A 13,632-nucleotide genomic window follows, 5' to 3' on the forward strand; every position below is an offset into this window, starting at 1 on the left:
CTCCTGTGTGGGATGCTGACACTGCAGGTGGTGGCGCCAATTTTTTTTTTTTTTTTTTTTTTTTACAGCCTTGATGCAATTTAGGAATAAAAGGAATTTCCTTTAGCTGATGAAAGTTCTCAGCCAAAAACCTACAACATACTTAATGGAAAAGTATTACCTTTTAAGGAAAGTATACTACAAGGATGTCCATTATTATTCCTAGTATTCAACATTACATTAAGAGTTCTAGCCAGCCCTGAACCACAACGAAACAAAAGGGGGCTGTTGTGGGATATTGGGTTAATTCACCACTTGCCATGGCAGCATCTGACAGCAGAACACTGGTTGCAGTCCAGGCTGCTCTACTTCTGATCCAGCTCCCTGCTAATGCACCTATGAAGACAGCAGGTGATGGCGCAAGTGCTTTCATTTTGTCACCCACATCAGGCGCAGATGGAGTTCCTGGGCCCAGCCCTGGGCCATTGTGGCCATTTGGGGAGTGAACCAGTGGATGGAAGATCTTTGTTCTCCCTCTCTGCCACTCTGCCTTTCAAATAAATAAATAAATCTTTAAAAAAAAAAAAAAACAGCAAAAGATATAAGAACCTAGGGGCTGCCATTGTGGTGCAGTGGGTTAACCTGCCACCTGTAACACCAGATCACTTGAAAGGCAAAATCCCAGAGAAATGGAGAGATTCTCCATCCACTGGTTCACTCCTGAAATGGCCTCAATGGCCAGGGCTGAGAGAGGCCAGGGCTGAAAGGAGCCAGGAGCTTCCTCTAGGTCTCCACATGGGTGCAGAGGCCCAAGGACTTGGGTTATCCTCCACTGCTTTCCCAGACACATTGGCAGGGAGCTGGATTAGAGGTCAAGCAGCCAGGACTCGAACTGGTACTTATATAGGATGCTGGCCCTGGCCTAAACCACTGTGTCACAGTGCTGGCCCCCCAGTTCCACTTTCCATTCCAGCTTTCTGCTAACATGCACCCTGCAGACAGCAGGTGATAGCTCAAGTAGTTGGGCGTCTGCTGCCCACATGGGAGACCCACATGAAGTTCTGGGCTCCTGCCTTTAACCTGGCCCAGCCCCAGCTGTTGCCAGAATTTGAGGAGTGAACCAGCAAGTGGGAGTTCTGTATGTGTGTGTGTGTGTGTGTGTGTGTGTGTTTCTTTCTCTGCCTTTCAAATAAATGTTAGGAAAAAAGAAAAGAAGAATGACTTTTTAAAAAATACTACCAGCCGGTGCTGCGGCTCAATAGGCTAATCCTCCGCCTAGCGGCGCCGGCACACCAGGTTCTAGTCCTGGTCGGGCCGCTGGATTCTGTCCTGGTTGCTCCTCTTCCAGTCCAGCTCTCTGCTGTGGCCTGGGAAGGCAGTGGAGGATGGCCCAAGTGCTTGGGCCCTGCACCCGCATGGGAGACCAGGAGAAGCACCTGGCTCCTGGCTTCAGATCAGCGTGGTGCGCCAGCCACAGTGGCCATTGGGGGATGAACCAACGGAAAAGGAAGACCTTTCTCTCTGTCTCTCTCTCTCACTGTCCACTCTGCCTGTCAAAAAAAAAAAAAAAATACTACCAATGACTTTTTTTTTTTAAACAAGACAAACAGTGTAACAGGATAAGCAGGCACAGAGGTAAAGCTTTGCAAAGTTAGAGGGATGCCATGCAGGAGACACCTGACACCAACTGCAAGTCCGGGTTCCCAAACCACACTCAGGTTTGGAATTTGCTGGAAGGCCTCCCAGAACTCACTAAACGCTGTTATACTCACAATTTATTGTAAGGAAAGGATTAAGACCAAGAGGTCTTTAAAATCTTTAAAAAGTTTACAGTGAAGCAAGGGGAAAAGCGCACGTAGGGTGGAGTGCAGGAAAGCACCAGATGTAGAGCCCGCAGTCCACTGAGTTGAGTCGGGGCCGTGGCCCTCCCCCGGCGTGCTTGTGTGAGGATGCTGGCCAGATCTTCCCAGCCCGACAGCCAGCGCAGAGTCTTCCTGGGCTCAGGAGGGCAGGCTGATATGGGATGAGAAGGGTGGGCTCAAAGCCCCCACCATAAATTACATGGTTTGTTAATTGCACTGTTAACCTATCCAGTGTGACCCAGGGGCCCCAGGCAAAGACACTCCTATCAGGTATGACATCCCTGGGGGTTACAGATGACCTATGAGGAGCAGAGGACAAAGACCAGGCTATAAAAAACGGCCACTGTTTTACAGCAGCAACAAAAGCAAATGGCTAATACACACATAAAATGTGCAACCACACGAGTAATTAAGGACTAGCAAATTAAAAGCACAGGCAACGTTCTGTGCCGTCAGTTCTGCAGAAAAGTAAACATGATAATAACAAGTGTAGGGATGCAGCCGGGGTGGGGGTGGGGGTGGGGGGCTTCAAAAAGCCCCTGGAGAGTGGGGCTTCTCTTGGGCGCAGTGGTTGGGCTGCCACTTAGAACCCCCACACCCGATATCAGAGTGCCAGGGTTTGAGTCCGACTCCGGGTTCCTGTTCCTCCCTGGGAGGCAGCGGGTGACAGCTCAAGTAACTGAGTCCTTGCTACTCATATGGAGACTGGGGTTGAGTTCTGGGCTCCTGGTTTTGGCCTGGGCTGGCCCTGGCTGTCACAGGCACTTTGGGAGTCAGCTCGCAGATGGGGGAATCCGTCTCTGTCTCTGCCTTCTGCCTCCCTTTCTCTGTCTTTGAAATTAATTTTTTTTAAAATGGCTTTTAAATGTTCAGGGAAAGTGGAATTAAGAGATGACACACATTTCCATGAATTTTTTGAGTGCCTTTCATGCTGCCAGTTGACAGCATTTATTGGAGAAGCAACTTGGAGAATAGTGTGGCAAAGGCTCGTAAAACTGAGAGCATACACAGCTCCAGAGGGTACCTCACAGATGAAGGTGAAATGCACAAGAATGTCTCTAGCGACATTATTTGTCGTAGCTGTCAGCTGGAGGCATCCTAAATGTCCATCACCTAGAGAAAAGGATGGAGTCCAATGATGTGGCACAGCAGGTTAAGCTAGCTGGGGTCCTGGCTGCTTTGCCTCCAGTTCAGATTCCTATAAATGTGCCTAGGAGGCAATCAAAGATGGTCCAAGTCCTTGGGCCTTGGCCACCCATGTGGGAAACGCTAATGGAGCTCCAAGTTCCTGGTTATAGCCTGGTCCAGATCTGGCTATTGGGGACGTTTGGGAACTGAACTAGTAGATGGAAAATCACTCTGTTTCTCCCTCTGTGTCTGTCTACATTTGTTAAAAATATGTATTTATTTATTTGGAAGGCAGAGTTACAGAAAGAAGAGAGATCTTTCATCTGCTGGTTCGCTCCCCAGATGTTCATAATGGCCAGGGTTAGGCCAACCTGGGAGCCAGGCGCTTCATCCAGGTCTTCCACGTGGGTGTAAGGACTCAAGCACTTGGGCCACTTTCCACTGATTTCCCAAGTGCATTAGCAGGGAGTTGGGATCAGAAGGGGAATAGCTAGGACCTGAACCGGTGCCCATATGGGATGCCGGCAATGCAGGTAGCAGCTTAACTCACTGTGCCATAATACAGGCCCCAGTAAATAAATCTTTATAAAGAAAAAAGAATGAACAAATTGTGGCTCGTGTATGCAATGAAATCCATACCAGTGGAAAAAAAATGCAAGCTATGCATATCAAAGAGGCTGAATCTTGGAAACGGAATCCTAGCAAAAAAGCAATTACAGAAAAATGCATGTTTTACTATGGTATTTATAAATGGTCAACATTATTTGTCTAAGGTTTTTTTTTAAGATTTATTTATTTATTTGAAAGTCAGAGTCACACAGAGAGAGAAGGAGAGGCAGAGAGAAAGAGGTTTTCCATCCACTGGTTCACTCCCCAGTTGGCCACAATAGTCAGAGCTGTGGCTGATCCAAAGCCAGGAGTCAGGAGCCTCCTCTGGGTCTTCCACACAGGTGCAGGGGCCCAAGGACTTGGGCCATCTTCTGCTTTCCCAGGCCATAGCAAAGAGCTGGATCAGAAGTGGAGCAGCCAGGACTTGAACCAGTGCCCATATGGGATGCCGGCACTGCTATACCACAGAGCCGGCCCCCTGTCTAAGATTTTTAAAAGCACATATTGATTAAGGGTACTTACATATGTGTTACAGTTTTAGAGAAATGAAATGCAAGGTGAGTAGCAAATTTGGGATAATGGATGTCCTTTGGGGATTACAGGGTGGTGTAGACAACTGGGTTGTGGGTGAGGTGGCAGCAGTTCATGACTTCACTGGGGTGGTGGGGCTCATGGGTATCTGTTGTGTCATCCTCATACCTTTTGTACTCTAAGTGGTATATAATACATTTTAAAATTAAATAAATATGTGTTATGGAGCCAACATAGCCCAGTGAGCTATGTGTGCTTCCTGCAATGGCCAGCCTCCCATTTCCGTGCCAGTTCAGGTCTTGGCTGCTCCACTTCCAATCCAACTTCCTGCTGCTGCGCCTGGGAAAGCAGCAGAAGATAGCCCAAGTAATTGGGCCCCTGTCACCCAGGTGGAGACCCTGATGAAGTACCAGACTCCTAGTTTCAACCTGGCCCAGTCCTGGCCCTTGTGGTCATTTGGGGAGTGAACCAGCAGATGGAAGATCCATCTCCCTTCCTTCCTCCCTGTCACTCCACCTTTCCAATAAGTAAATAAATCTTTTTTTAAAAGTTCTGCATATATACATATATATTCATATATGTAGTTTTAAAATAATTGTTACTTTTTTGAGAGGCAAACATAGAGAAAGCTGTTTCACTCTCTGAATGACCACATTGGCAGGGGTTTGTGGCCAAAGCCAGTAATAAGGAATTCGACCCAGGTCTGCCATCTGGATGCCAGGAACCTTATCACTTGGGCCATCACCACTGCTGCCCAGGTGTGGGGAGCAACTGAGACTAGACTAAGTTACTGGAATTAAGACTTATTCTATGCATCTGCTCTCCCACAATATGGCGCTGAGAAGGGAGAAACAGCTTCTACACAGCTGCCTCCAGTTCAACCAATAAACTGTAGGACCTGCTCCTGATTGGAGGAGAGCAGCGTACTCCGTGTGTGGGTAGCAGAGTTGGGATTGATGGAAGAGGACTATAAAGGAGGAGAGAGACAACATGCACCAGGAACATCTATCTGAAGGAACACCTGAGGAACATCTGAGCAGCCCCCGAGAGAGCCGGCCTGCGGTGTGCCGCTCCTCCGCGGAAGCGGGGAAAGTGGCGGGGTGGGGGGGTGGGTGGTGCCGCCCCTCCACGGAGGTGGAGGGACTGGCAGCTAACCCGGGACAGCGTCGTTCCTCCGCAAGTGAGGGAACGGCAGCTAACCCGGGAAGGGCCGAGCAGACAAAAGAACAGTGCAGGGTCCAGTGTTGTTCCTCCGCGAATGGGGGAGCGACACCCAGGGTCTGCATTAGCCATAATCTAGAATCAGCCAGAACTGTGTATCGAACCCAGGCGCTCCAATGGGTGGGATGTGGCATTCTAACCAGCTCTTAACTGTCGGATCAAAGGCCCACGCCGTGTGTGTCTGTGTGTGTATGGTTTGAATGCAGTTTGGCCCCTCAAACTCATGTAGCCATTTAAACCCTAAAGTTTACTTTAAAGGTTAATATATTGGCTGGTGCCGTGGCTAAATCTCCACCTGTGGTGCCGGCACCCCGGGTTCTAGTCATGGTTGAGGCGCTGGATTCTGTCCCGGTTGCTATGGCACGGGAGTGCAGTGGAGGATGGCCCAAGTACTTGGGCCCTGCACCCCATGGGAGACCAGGAGAAGTACCTGGCTCCTGGCTTCGGATCAGTGCGGTGCACTGGCCGCAGCGGCCACTAGGGGGTGAACCAACGGCAAAAAGGAAGACCTTCGTCTCTCTCTCTCACTGTCCACTCTGTCAAAAAAATAAATAAACAAAAAAAAAGTTAATGTATTAATATTATTGGACTAAGGGGTGATCTCATTGTGGCATCTGGGAGATGGGCCCAGTGGTAGTACTTATTTCACAAGAACTGGTTATGTAAACAGAGCATGCTTCTTGTCTCTTTATGCTTCCGGGCTGTCCAAGCAGTCATCCCTACACCATCCTCTGCCCTACCCAATGCCTTAACCAGTGGGGCCAGCTGACTGGACTATAAGATAAAATAAGTCTTCTTCCCTCTTAAGTTGGTCTTTTAGGTATTTTACCTGAAGCAATGAAAAGCTAACTGGCTTAGGCATTGTGGATAAAGGTAAAGTTTTCACTTACCGTGCCGTCATCCTATATGGGTGCCGATTCATGTCCTGGCTGCTCCACTTCCGATCCAGCTCCCTACTAATGCAGCTGGGAAAGCAGTGGAAGATGGCCCCAAGTGCTTGGGCCCCTGCTACCCATGTGGGAGACCTGGAAGACAGCTCCTGGTTCCTGGCTTCAGCCTGGCCCAGCCCTAGCCACTGTGATCCAGCCCTGAGGATAGAAAATCATTCTGTATTTCTCCCTCTCTCTGTGTCTGTCTGAATTTAAAAAGAAAAAAAATTTAAATTTATTTATTTGGAAGGCAGAGTTATAGAAAGAGGGAGAGAGATTTTCCATCTGCTGGTTCACTCCCCAAATAGTCATAATGGCCAGGCTTAGGCCAAGCTGGGAGCCAGAGCTGGGCTGATCTGAAGCCAGAAGCTTTCTCCAGGTCTCCCACATGGGTGCAGGGCCCAAGCACCTGGGCCATCCTCCACTGTCCTCCCAGGCCATAGCAGAGAGCTGGATTGGAAGAGGAGCAGCCAGGACAGGAGCTGGTGCCCATATGGGATGCCCGTACTACAGGCAAAGGCTTAGCCTACTATGCCACAGCACCAGCACCTAAATTTATTTATTTTGTTTGAAAGTCAAAGTTATAGAGAGGGAGAGACACACACAAACAGAGATTTTTCCATCTGCTGGTTCACTCCCCAGAGGCCACAATGGCTAGAGCTGGGCCAGGCCAAAGCCAGGAGCCAGAAACTTCCTCCAGGTCTCCCATGTGGGTGCAGGGGCTCAAGCACTTGGACCATCTTCCACTGCTTTCCCAGGTGCATTAGCAGGGAGCTGGATCAGAAGTAGAGCAGCTGGGAACCAAACTGGTGGTATCATAGGCGGTGGCTATACCCACTATGCTACAGTGCCAGCCCAGGTACTGATTTAAAGGCCAGGTAATGCAGAAGGTGGAAAGAATTTCTGGGTACCTAAAAAAAAAAACAACCTGGCAGCAGAGGATGAGCAGCCATTTGCTCAATGCAGTAAATCTCCTAGTTTTTTTTTTTTTTTAATTGATTAATTTATTTGAAAGAGTTGCAGAGAGAGAGACAGAGGAGAGAGAGGTTGGTCTTCTATCCATTGGTTCACTCCCCAAATGGCAGCAACGGCCAGAGCTGGGCCAAAGCCAGGAAGGTCTCCCACTCGGGTGCAGGGACCCAAGACCTCAGGTCATTTTCCACTGCTTTCCCAGGCCACAGCAGAGAGCTGGATCAGAAGAGGAGCAGCCGGGACTCGAACCAGTGCCCACATGGGATGCCGGCACTTCAGGTGGAGGCTTTACCTGCTACGCCGCAGTGCCAGCCCCATCTCACAGGAGTTTGTAGAAGGTCATGGAGGGGTCACAGTGGATGAAGAGCTCAAGGAAAGCTGATGCCTGAACTTAAAAGCCGCTCACATGGACCACACGTGTGATAAGCCTGAGTCATCCTGAGGAGGCACTGGATCAAAGCTCTTGTGGAAGTAAAGCTAGTTTCCAGAAAATTCTTTCAAATAGTATGCCAGTCTCCTTACAATGCCATTTTAAAAAATAGGTGACTAGTCACAGTATTTTTTAAAGTTTCTGTAGAAATCCTTGCAGCACGCTGTTATCTAACTTCACGCTGCAAGCACTGACGTTTCCAGACCGACTTGCAGGGACTTAAAATCCCAAATATGAAGGTGTCTGCTGACAACACAAGCAAAGAGTAGCTGCAGATTTCCAGGCACCCTGCACCTGCGTCCCATAGGCACAAGGCTCATCCGTCTTAAACCGGTGGGCTTTCCACTCCAGTCTGCCGGACTGAACGCTCAGATATTGGGATATTGTTGCTCGTGTCCCTATTGACAAGGATCTCCTAAGAATTAATTCTGTTTTGCACACATGCAGAGCACTAGCAAAAACAGCCATTTCCAGAAATGCATGGGAAAAAATGATCCACAAAACACAGCACCAGGGACATCGTTGTAGAGACCCATGGCCACAGAAAAACAGCTGAAGCAACTGGAGGCACATTCGTAGAGTGGGAAATGTGCCTATTTAGTGTTGAGAAATAAAATATTTTTTTATCTATTTACTTATTTTAAAGATTTTATTTATTTATTTGAGAGGTAGAGTTACAGACAGTGAGATGGAGAGATAGAGAGGGAGGTCTTCCTTCCGTTGGTTCACTCCCCAAATGACTGCAACGGCTGGAGCTGCGCCGATCCAAAGACAGGAGCTTCTTCCTGGTCTCCCACACAGGTGCAGGGACCTAAGGACTTGGGCCATCCTCCATTGCCCTCCCAGGCCACAGCAGAGAGCTGGACTGGAAGAAGAACAGTCGGGACTAGATCCGGTGCCCATATGGGATGCCAGCATCGCAGGCAGAGAATTAACCAAGTGAGCCACGGCGCTGGCACCACCACCATCATCTTCTTAAAAAAAATTTTTTTTAATTTATTTGACAGGTAGAATTACAGACCATGAGAGAGAGAGACAGAGAGAAAAGCCTTCCTTCTGTTGGTTCACTCCCCAAATGGCCACGATGGACAGAGCTGCACCGATCCGAAGCCAGGAGGCAGGTGCTTCCTCCTGGTCGTCTCCCATGCGGGTGCAGGGCCCAAGCACTTGGGCCATCCTCCACTCCTCCACTCTTCCACTGCACTCCCGGGCCACAGCAGAGAGCTGGACAGAGTAACCGGGACTAGAACCGGCGCACATATGGGATGCCAGCACCGCAGTCGGAGAATTAACCTAGTGCGCCATGGTGCCAGCCCATGCACCATCATCTGTACACAGAATTCCTGCAAAAATGTGTATCCTGAGGCCAATCCTTGGGGAATTCAGGATTGCTTCCTGGATCAGGAAAAAAAAAATGCTTTTAGGGGACTTTTTTTTTTTTTAAGGACAATTGGTGAAATAGGAAGACGGACTAATTGCATTGTAGTAATGTTAATAACTTAATAACATTTCCTGAATATGACAATTGCAGTATGATGGTGCAAAACAGCATCCTTGGCCGGCGCCGCAGCTCACTAGGCTAATCCTCCACCTAGCGGCGCCAGCACACCGGGTTCTAGTCCCGGTCGGGGCGCCGGATTCTTTCCCGGTTGCCCCTCTTCCAGGCCAGCTCTCTGCTGTGGCCAGGGAAGGCAGTGGAGGATGACCCAAGAACTTGGGCCCTGCACCCCATGGGAGACCAGGAGAAGCACCTGGCTCCTGCCTTCGGATCAGCGCGGTGCGCCGGCCGCAGTGCGCCGGCCGCGGCAGCCATTGGAGGCTGACCCAACGGCGAAAGGAAGACCTTTCTCTCTGTCTCTCACAATCCACTCCGCCTGTCAAAAAAAAAAAAAAAAAAAAAAAAAAAGCGTCCTTGATCTTAGGAGACAGTTGATTAAGTCTCCAGCGCACTGTGAGACGGCTCCCGAGTTGTTTTTTCCCTAAATTAACTTTTTTTAACTTTTTTGAAAATTTCCAAACTGAAAAAGGAAACCAAATAGATAACCAACCAAACCAAAAGAAAACAAAACAAAGATGATCACCCTTGTAGAAATGTGTATGATGGGCCAGGAGAAAAAGCCAAGTAGAACTTTCTTAAAAGGGGCAGGACATTTTAAATGATAAAATGACAGGATTCCATTTTCCACGTGGAAAGTTTACTGAGGAGCAGGGTGGACCGTGATCCAGGAGCTGAACATGTAGGCTAGAGGGCAAGTCCAAATCCCAAATTCTCCGCTTGGCGTTTGCTAAATATAGTCTAATATTATTTTGGCAGCTACTTTTAAGTTGGAAGTGTACTTTTTTTTTTAACATAACATTCAAGAGTGCACAACATAACATCTTTTTGTTGAAGATTTATTTATTTGAAAGGCAGAGTTACAGAGAGAGAGGAAAAGAGAGGGAGGGAGAAAAAGAGAGCGAAATCTTCCATCCTCTGGTTCACTCCCCAAATGGCCTCAACAGCCAGGGATGGGCCAGGCTGACCAGGAGTCAGGAGCCTTATCCGGGTCTCCCATGTGGGTGTAGGAGCTGCTGACAGAGGCTACTCCACTGTGCCACCCCCAACTGCTTTTCTTTAGGTAAATATTGTTAAATGACAATTCACTTTCACTGACAGTCTGGAAGCTAATTGTCTGCTTGTATATTGTGGCCCACCTCAACCTTTTGTTTAGTTCTTTCACACAGTCCATAATTTTGGATAAAATAATCACTGCTCACTTGACTTTGCGTTTAAAAATGGTAAAATGTAGATGGGTATTTGGCCTAGTTGTTAAGACACAGGTTGCTGGTGCTGTGGCTCACTAGGCTAATCCTCTGTCTGCAGCGCCTGCACCCCGGGGTTTTCATTTTATGTTTTTTTTTTTTTTTTTGACAGGCAGAGTGGACAGTGAGACAGAGAGAGAGAGACAGAGAGAAAGGTCTTCCTTTGCCGTTGGTTCACCCTCCAATGGCCGCCGTGGCCGGCGCGCTGCAGCTGGCGCACCGCGCTGATCCGATGGCAGGAGCCAGGTGCTTCTCCTGGTCTCTCATGGGGTGCAGGGCCCAAGGACCTGGGCCATCTTCCACTGCACTCCCTGGCCACAGCAGAGAGCTGGCCTGGAAGAGGGGCAACCAGGACAGAATCTGGCCCCCTGACCGGGACTAGAACCCGGTGTGCCGGCGCCGCAAGGCAGAGGATTAGCCTAGTGAGCTATGGCACCGGCCTCATTTTATGTTTTGAATAAGTAATACATGCCTGTGGTTCAGAATCTGAGACAAAAGTGTACAGCTCTGGCCTGCGCCGTGGCTCACTAGGCTAATCCACCTGCGGTGCCGGCACCCTGGGTTCTAGTCCCGGTCGGGGCGCCGGATTCCATCCCGGTTGCTCCTCTTCCAGTCTAGCTCTCTGCTGTGGCCCGGGAGTGCAGTGGAGGATGGCCCAGGTCCTTGGGCCCTACACCCGCATGGGAGACCAGGAGGAGGCACCTGGCTCCTGGCTTCGGATCGGCGCAGCGTGCTGGCTGTGGCAGCCATTTGGGGGGTGAACCAACGGAAGGAAGACCTTTCTCTCTGTCTCTCTCTCACTGTCTAACTCTGCCTGTCAAAAAAAAAAAAAAAAAAAAAAAAAGACACAGGTTAAGATGCCTGTGTCCTGGGGGCTGGTGCCATGGAATAGTGGGTAAATAGTGCGTAAAATGCCACCTGCAGCACCAGTATCCCATATGAGTGCCAGTATCCCAGGTTCTAGTCCTGCTCCACTTCTGATCCAGCTCCCAACTGATGGCCTGGGAAAGCAGCGGAAGATTTCCCAAGTCCTTGGGCTCCTGCACTTCAGTGGCAGACTCTGAAGAAGCTCCTGCCTTCTGGCTTCTGGCTTCAGATCAGCCCAGCTCCAGCTATTGTGACCATTTGGGGAGTGAACCTGTAAGTAGAAGATCTGTCCTCCTCCCTTCCTTTCTTCCTCCCTTCCCTTCTCCCTCTCTTCCTCCCTCCCTCCCTCCCTCCCTTTTCTTTTTTTTTTTTAATATTTATTTATTTATTTGAAAGTCAGAGTTACACAGAGTGAGAAGAAAAGGAAGAGAGAGGTCTTCATCCACTGGTTTACTCTCCAGTTGGCCACAATGGCTGGAGCTGGGCTGATCCGAAGCCAGGAGCCAGGAGCTGCTTCTGGGTCTCCCACGTGGATGCAGGGGCCCAAGGACTTGGGCCATCTTCCACTGCTTTCCCAGGCCATAGCAGAGAGCAAGACTAGAACTGGCACCCATATGGGATGCTGATGCCTCAGGCCAGGGCATTATTTAACTCTCTGTGCCACAGCACCAGTCCAAATAAATACATCTTTAAAAAAAATGATGCCTGTGTCCTGATTCTCAGCTCAGCTCCTGACTCTACCTTCCAGCCATTGCAGACCCTGGGAGGTAGTATCGATGGCTCAACTAACTGAATTCCTAATTCCTGCTCTCCACTTGGGAGACCTGGATTGGAATCTGGGCTCCTGGCTTGGTACTCAACACAGTCTCTACCATAGTGGGCATTTGGCAGTGAACCAGCCAATGGGAGATCTCTCTCTTTCTCTCTATTTGCCTCTCAAGTATATAAAAATAAATTAAAAAGAAAAGAAAATCATCCAATATATTGGAATTGGTAGCTAGTTTGCTTCCAAAGCCAGAAGAGTCTTTGCAAGGAATTTTCTTGAAGCCACGTCAGGATATAGAGAACAACTGATTTTACATTTCTGTAACTACAAAAATGACTTAAAATTGATGCTTTTAATTTCTTCTAACAGTGTGGGTAAGGGGAGAGTCAGACAAGACTGACTGTCTTGTGCTGCAACAACTGGAAAGAAAAGGTGTGTAGGAGGGTGAAGGAGGCTGTTAGCTGATCATCAGGCTGTTACCTGATGATCTTCGCCGATTCCCACCTGAAGTGTGCTCTGTCGCACCATCACCACGCCCTGTGGGAGTCTCATAGTGGGGCTTCCTAGCAGCTGGGGCCACGGCAAGGACAGCTTGGATCTGCAGCAAATGTTGCAGAGCCCAAGGTGGAACATCCAAGTCCTGTTTGAAGAAGAGGGCCAAGGCTCCAGCCAGCAGAGCCTTGTCCAACTCGGTCAGGGTGACAGAGCTGAAGGTAGGCTTCAGTCGCTGAGACATGGTGCCAAAAAGCTGCCAGAGCTGGAGAGCAGTGAGCAAGAGCAAGAGCAGGGGGGAGGGAGGAGGGTGCAGAAGAGTGGCCGAAGGAGAGGGTCAGGGTAGGGCCCCACACCTGGACCACGCATGGTGGCTGGAAAAGGTCACTGACTCCGTACCCTGTTTTGGCAGTGATTATCCAGGTGGCTGTAATTCTTACAATTCACAGAACTGACACCTAAGATTGTTGCGTTTATTGTTTGCTAATGATATGAGAGTACTTCAAAGAGTTCATGGAAAAGGAAATTGAAAGATGAATCTTTTTTTTTTTAAAGATTTATTTATTTATTTGAAAGTCAGAGTTACACAGAGAGAGGAGAGGCAGAGAGAGAGAGAGATCTTCCATCTGATGGTTCACTCCCCCAGATGGCCGCAATGGCCGGAGATGTGCCGATCTGAAGCCAGGAGCCAGGAGCTTCTTCCCAGTCTCTCACGTGGGTGCAGGGGCCCAAGGACTTGGGCCATCTTCTACTGCTTTCCCAGGCCACAGCAGAGAGCTGGATCAGAAGAGGAGCAGCTGGGACTAGAACCAGCACCCATATGGGATGCTGGCGCTTCAGGCCAGGGGGTTAACCCACTGCGCCACACACCGGCCCGATAAATCTGTTTTGTGGTAGAGCAGGTTAAGGCACCACTTGCAATGCTAACATACATATCTGAGTGCCAGTTGGAGTCCTGGCCTCTCTGCTTCCAATCCAGCTCCCTATTAATGTGCCTAGGAAAGCAGCAGATGATGGCCCAAGTGCTCGGGCCCCTACAACCCA

The 13,632-nt window shown here is 49.3% G+C and overlaps 1 protein-coding gene across 1 annotated transcript in view; it reads left to right on the plus strand.

The window, feature by feature from the left end:
- PRXL2C (peroxiredoxin like 2C) overlaps positions 1-13,632 on the plus strand; it is a 31,642-nt gene that overhangs the window by 16,386 nt on the left and 1,624 nt on the right. The gene's annotated exons all lie outside the window — the stretch shown is intronic.

Source organism: Oryctolagus cuniculus, chromosome 1 (assembly GCF_964237555.1).
Source record: "Oryctolagus cuniculus chromosome 1, mOryCun1.1, whole genome shotgun sequence".
Taxonomy (NCBI): Eukaryota; Metazoa; Chordata; class Mammalia; order Lagomorpha; family Leporidae; genus Oryctolagus; species Oryctolagus cuniculus.